The following is a 7,234-nucleotide window of genomic DNA, read 5'->3' as shown; positions in this document are numbered from 1 at the left end:
CCCCCCCCCCCCCCCCGCCGCTCCCCGGGCCCCGGACGGTTGCAAGTTTCCCTTTTTTTCCCCCAACCTCTGGGTTTTCAGCACAACTTTTGGAGACCCACCGCCAGCGGAGAGAAGGGTGAGACTGAAGGGAGAGGGCGCCGCCGGCTGGACTTGACCGGAGAGCAGGAGGCGAGCGGGGCGGGACCTGGGCCCCTAGTCGGGGTGCTCCTCGGCCCCCTTCCGGTGACCGCCAGGGGAGGGGGCGTTGTGCGGGTCTGCACCTATGGCCCCCGGGAGCCGCAGAGCCCGGGCGCTGGGCGCTGCCATGGACCCAGAGTGACAAAAAGGGCTGCGCGGCTGCCTCCCCCCTGCGTCCCCTCCCACGGCCGCCACAGCCCTGTCTGTCAGCCGGCTCGCAAGTCATAACAAATCCCTGGCGCGGAGCTGAAGCTGAGCATTTGCCGGAGCGTCATGGGGATGATGAATGACCCGCAGGCCTTTGAAGTGCTCTGCCAGTTCAGCTGGGTCCGCGGTGCTGACAGAGAAATATACACAACAGCGTAACCAATAATGAGAACATTAAACATTCCTGCGCCGTGACAGGCTGACAGAAAAACCCAGGCTCCCATCAATCATCGCGCAGATAGAACCTTGACAATTGGCCCCTCACTGATACCCGCGGTCACCTTGCCCTCTCCCCCGCTCGCCCTGGCCCTCTCCCTTCTTCCTCCCTCTGGTTTTCCTCTTTCTTTCCTTCCTGGCTCCCCCACCCCTCTTTTCCAGACTCTCTCGGAGCCTCTCCACCCTCCCTCCTTTTCCTCACAGTCCTCTGCCCTCGGGTGACTGCCTTCTGGGCCTCTCAGAGGTCAAGTGAGGTTTGAGTTACTTCCATTTGGTTAGGTCGCCCCTGCCTGAAATTAGGCAGAGATGCCACATCCTGGTGAGAAGTGTGAGATCTTCAAGTTTATATTTACAATCCGTGGCTTTTAGCCACATACAAATAACAATAATAAAATAATCACTATAAATAAAACCTCATTTGAAAATATTAAAAGTCTAAAGCAAGATCCTTAGAGAAAGCGAGGTGTGAGGCCCACATGAAGCCGGAGCTCCCTCCTTTGCAGGGGGAGGGTCTCTCTGGGTCTTTCCTGTGTGATTTTGGCCAGGAAACCTCTTTGTGCTGGCCTCTGCCTCTTTCCTTTCAACTGGGCTTATCTGACAGGATCTGATTTCTGATCTGTCTAGAAAGTTAAAAAAAAAAAAAAAACCAAGCAGAGAAACACAAAGATCTCTTCCTTTTTCTCTGGCAGGAAGTGAAATCTCCCCAGATAAAGCATATTGGATGAACCTTCACCCCGCCACCTGACAGAGCTGCCCAACCTCTCAGCCACTCTCTGGACCCTCCAGGATTCCCAAAAGAACTTGGTTTGGGTCACATTTCCTGGGCCAAGCCCCTACTCTCTCTGTGCGAAGGTGGGGCATCACCTCAGCCCACACACGCAGATTACCCCTAGCCAGGCCCACTCCCCACTGGCCAGCAGGGGCGCATGATGAGAAGTCAGGTTCCCAGTCCCACCATGAGAACATGGACAAGTCTCAAATTTTCCCAGACCTCTATTTCTTCATCCAAACATGGGCGAAGTCTCTGCTGCAGGGCTCTTTACCTTCTCCAGGTGCAAGGTTATTTTCCTCCTTTTATTCTTAGAGGGCTTTTTTGTTTTCATTTTGGCTTTTGGGGAGAGAAGACATTCTTGACCTTCCAAAAAGTCATGAAAAACTCCCTACAACCTCCACACACATATCCAGAGACGGTGAGCAACAGAGAGGATGGGTCACTTTATAGTCAGCCAAGGATCAAGGGTGTTATGAGGAGTCTGGCGGGGATTTGGGCATGGAGGAAAGAAGGCCTGTAATAATTCAAATACATTTGCATATTAAGTCAAGTGAGTCAGTTCAGGTGTGAAGAAGAGAGCATCTGTTGGGGAAACGTCTGCTCCACACTCTAGAGAAGCTTGTCCTTTCTTCTCTGCCCACCTGGAAAGGCCAGCTCTGTTCCCCCCACCTTTCTGCTTGTTCTGCTTACCTGGCGTACAGTGACCGTGCCCTCCTCGACTTCCTATAACCCCTGGCTCAGATGAGCATCTTGTCTGCTCAACTAGGCTTTAAGCTACTTGAGGGCTAGAATGGTGGTGCCATGCTCTGCTCTTCTCTGGGTCACCTGGGACCAGGATGAGGTCTTGTTCTGAAGTGCCCACTCACCCATAGCCCCCTTCTCTAAGGCACGGCTACAACTAGGTCTGCTCAAGAGGAAAACCTTGCAGGCATGTCTGCACCATATAAGCCTACCGTCTGCCACAGATGATCATTCCAGTAGTGAATGCTTATCCCTGCAACCAATCAGATTCTCTTTTCCTTGAAAATATGAATTCAGGTAGTGTTTGGGGCTGGAGCAACCATGATGAGCCATGGACATGCTGGGAGAAGTGGGGGAAATGCTGATCTTCAAAGTGAAGTAAGAGAATTAGGAGGTGGGCAAAAAGAAGCAGATGAGAAATCCCAGGTAGATCCAGAAGATGGCATAGCTTCAGTTTTTGAGTGGCCCATCCCTGGCCCACGAGTCCTGGTTGCACTGCTTCTTGCCCTTGGATACCTGTGAGATAGCTGACCTCTGGGAAAGACGTGTGATCCAGGCCTGGCCATTCTATCCTATCATTCTGCCTATAAAGATTGGCCCAGGGATAGGCATGAGGCCTATGTCAGGCCAATCAGAGTCCTTCCCTGGCTCTTCATAGGTAAATTCTGAAAGAGAGATGTTCTCCATTCCTTTGGATTGAAAATAGTGAGACTAGGACCCCAGAGCTGCCAAGACTAGGCTGCCACTGCCTGGAAGAGGAAACCAGCTGACTGCAGGAGCGAATCAGAGCAGTAGGGCCCAAAAGACAAGTCTGATGACTTCTTCAGGTCCTGGATCTAGTTAAGCCTGAAGCCCACTCTACCACTGACCTTCACAGCAGGGAAGTCAACACATTCCCTTTCTTGCCTTTACTAGGTTTAGATATGTTTTTGTCATTTGCAATCCAGAATTCTCATGCTGGTGTTCAGGGGATGTGTCAGTTCAAGAGGATTCAGGCTCAGAGGGTAAAGCATCTGCCAACAATGCAGGAGACCTGGGTTCGATCCCTGGGTTGGGAAGATCCCCTGGAGAAGGAAATGGCACCCCACTCCAGTACCCTTGCCTGAAAAATCCCATAGACTGAGGAGCCTGGTAGGCTACAGTCCATGGGGTCGCAAAGAGTTGGACACAACTGAGCGGCTTCACTTCACTTCACTCTTTTCTTTTTTAACATATTCGTCCATGAATAAAAATCTGCTGAGGCCCAGAACAAGGACGGGCTGCAGTGAGTCTTTTCTGATTTTTTTCCTCCCCCGAAGTCCTCCCTCTGACCTCAGCCCTCATGCCAGGCAGACAGCTCATTTTCAGGCCAGGCTCAAGCAACTTGCACTTCTGAACCCATCAGGATTGGCTCTGCCCTAACGCTGTGGAATGTTGGGCAGTCCACGTCCACCTGCCGGACAGGCATGCCTCCATACTAGCATAGCTTCTGCTTTGTTCTGGACAACACTTCTATCCGACCATGAACAAGAGTGGGCAGGGGGCCAATGCCTGGCCCATCCTAGAATCCTATCTGCTCGGCATGGTGATGGCTCCAGAGTTGAGTCCAGGTCCTGAGCCTGGACAACAGGATCCTTCTAAGGATTTTTTAACTAGACCACATACAGATAGCCTTCATCCTCCAGGGGCACTAATGTGAGACCACAGCTTTGGCAGCCATGCCCCTGCTAAGAGGAGAAGCTGGGTACAGATGATGACATCACCGCAGAGAGCAGCAGGACCAGGGAGGGACCTTGAGGCCTGACTTTGCTGGGGACCCCCGTTCCCCTCATCACTGCCCTGCTCCAGACTTGGTGGGCTCAACCTACTCTGGAGAAGCCTCAAGTCAAAAGCCCAGAAGCTATCACAAGGCCAGACCCTGGTAAGTGGGGAACAGGATGGTAAGAAACAAGAATGGGAGACTGAGAAAGGAAATGGAGGCAAACCCAGGGTGGGGAGGAGTAGAAAGTGGGTGCCAGGGTGGTCTGGAGAGAAGGCAGGACAGAGGATGAGGGGCAAGGATGGGAGGGGCAGGGCATGCAGCCAAACTGGTAGATCCATCTGTCCCCCACGATCAGGGGACAGAGGCAGGGGACGGACAGAAAAAGAGAACATCCTGTTCACGTGTTCATAGACTGTGGGGACGTCACCTGGAGTAGGGAGCGGCATGACATCAGGGAACCAGAGTCTCCAGGCACCAGGGCCAGGGAGCAGCAGCATGGGAGGCAGCAGGCAGGGGGGCAGCTACCCCACAGATGGTCACCACACAAGGAGAGGACCATGAGCCCCTCCTGCAAGGACCAGAAGCTGGCTGTGCATAAGGGCATTTCTGAATCGCTTGGGCAGAAGATAGACTGCATCAAGGGTGCTTGGACTGGAGAACCCTGTGGCCTCTTTGGTGTCCTCCCAGCTGACCCACCCACAGAGTCCAGGCCACACCCCTTCAGCTGGAGCCTCCACACCTGAGAACAGGAGATTCCAGGAGCACACCTCACTCTCAGTGGTGGGAGCTTAAGGAATGAAAAGCAAGGTTTGCAGAGCTGCTACGGGCTGGGAGGCGCCAGCAGGGGAGGCCAGCTCCTAGGAAGGTCAGCTCCCAGGAAGGTGAGGGCAGCCCCTCTGTCTCAGCCCTGGCCCTCTATACAGGGGCCCTGGCAGCTGGGAGGTGGGTAGAGAGCACTCTTCCCTGCAAGAGAAAGAGAAAATGCAGGGGAAAGATGGCAGCAACACTGAGGAGGTATTGGGACTTCCTCTGTGTCAAGCCAGTGCCCAGCATTCAATGCGCAGCATCCTTTTCAATCCTCATACATCCTGTGAGTGGACACCACTGAGTACCCTCATCTCAAACAGAAGAAAACTAAGGCACAGAGATGCTAAGCAACTTGTCTAGGGTGACAGAGGTGGGAAGAAGTAGCTTTCTGACTCTGTTTGTCTAGCTCCAGAAATGGTGAAGAAAGAAAGAGGAAGTAGACGGAAGGTCCTCCATACTCACATGGTTCACAGAGCAATATGTTTTGCATGTATATCTACAGCCCTAGCCCACTGTATATATTTGATGGGAACTGCCTTATATTTATGAGAAAAACCTTTAAAAGTTTAATTTTATAGCTCTAGGCTCTTTATGAAAGTATTTTTATACCTAATCCTATGACTGTGGTAGCACCCAAGAGGCCACCCTATGCAAATGAGGACAAAGAGCTCAAGTCAGGATCCTTCAGAGGCAAAAACCAGGTCTAGAACTCAGGTCACTAGACTCTCTCTCTAGCGTTCTCTGCACTTCAGTTGAATGCAGAGAAATTACTAGGAATTTACCATGAGCTACAGCATCATATCTTCCCCTTTTTCCTGGGTCCTTCCCTGTGGTGTGCTGTTACATCATCTCTTCAGGAAACAAAGAAACCAACCAAAACTTGACTTGTAGCAATTGCCATTTTCCATACTGCAAACACTCCTACCGTGGTCAATTTCAAGGTTCCATTGTGATGTCCCTGAATAGCGCTGGGAGGACTCTAACACAGCACCGTCAAGGAACGGTTCCAGAGCATCTGGTGCTAACTGCAAGGACTTTCCAGTCAACCTTACAGTCTTCCTCCAATTTATCCTGAAATCAGTGTGTCTGACATCCATGGAGGCCCAGAGTGAAAGGGTTGCTGATGACAGAAGAGGAAAATCTGTCCATAAGGACTTCTAATGCCCAAACAGACCAATGCACCAAAGTCATTAACTAGAAATGTAAATTGTCCAGAATGAATTAAGGAAAATACGTCGCCATGGTTTAGGGAATGGAATCTGGAACCAGATGGGTTCTGTTCAGTCCTAACTAGCTGTATGACCTTGGATAGGTAACTGAATCTATCCATAAAACCAGGATCGCAACAGAGCCAACCACATAAGGTTGTGGGGATTCAATGAGAAATGTGGACAGAAACATCTCAGTGCAGTGCCTGGTGCATAGTAAACACTAAAGAGATGTTACTTTATGACTCAAGTCAGCTGCTATTATCATTTACATCTGCTAGAAAATAAACCACAGTCAATGACAATGGATTGATCTAGTTGGACTAGAAGCTCCATGAGGGCAAGGACCTGGTCCATCATGATCTCTGCTGTAACCTCGGACATAGAACAACACCTGACATGTTTACTGAGGATGCACTTAATAAATATTAATTGCACGTTGAGTATAGCATCTAACGGTCCTTAAATACTTGTATTTCTTTAGCTCTGATTTTAATCACACTGTTTTTTTTGTTTTTTTTCATTGTCTCTTTTGCTGTCTCGTATACAGGGTTATTGTTACCATCTTTCTAAATTCCATATATATGTGTTAGTATACTGTATTGGTGTTTTTCTTTCTGGCTTACTTCAGTCTGTATAATAGGCTCCAGTTTCATCCACCTCATTAGAACTGATTCAAATGTATTCTTTTTAATGGCTGAGTAATACTCCATTGTGTATATGTACCATAGCTTTCTTATCCATTCATCTGCTGATGGACATCTAGGTTGCTTCCATATCCTGGCTATTATAAACAGTGCTGCAATGAACATTGGGGTACACGTGTCTCTTTCAATTCTGGTTTCCTCAGTGAATCACACTGTTTTAAAACAACCATCAGTAACTCGGTTAATGTTTATGTTTAGTTTTTCTAAAAAGTCATTATATTTAAGAGTGGAAATAAGGGCCCACCTTCCCCTCCATTAACCACACCTACAGAAATCTGTTGGTTTGGATTACCATCCAGACGCAAATCCATTTGGTTGCAGGACAACTAAATAAAGGCAAAGGGCTCAGGTGAAACCCTTTCCAGTGTCAGCCCTTCCACACGCCAGGTCCTGAAGTGACAGACACAGCTAATCCCTGCCTGGGTCCTGACCCTTGCCCCCACCATCCATCTGGCAGGCCCAAGGATGATGGGAGAATGTTCAGGACCTGGGTGGCGGCGGGATGGATTCTGTCTTTCACTTCTGCTCTGCTCTCTACCGTGCTCTCCTCCCCCATGCCCACACTCTGTCCCTTCCCCACTCTCCTGAGCAAACCCCAGCCTCCCCCTCCGCAGGCCTCCCTCCTCACCACTCTCAGCTTTCTCTCGCAGGTTCG

This window comes from Bison bison, unplaced genomic scaffold, assembly GCF_000754665.1.
Source record: "Bison bison bison isolate TAMUID 2011002044 unplaced genomic scaffold, Bison_UMD1.0 scf7180017864309, whole genome shotgun sequence".
NCBI classification, from domain to species: Eukaryota; Metazoa; Chordata; class Mammalia; order Artiodactyla; family Bovidae; genus Bison; species Bison bison.
This window is presented reverse-complemented; position numbering follows the sequence as displayed.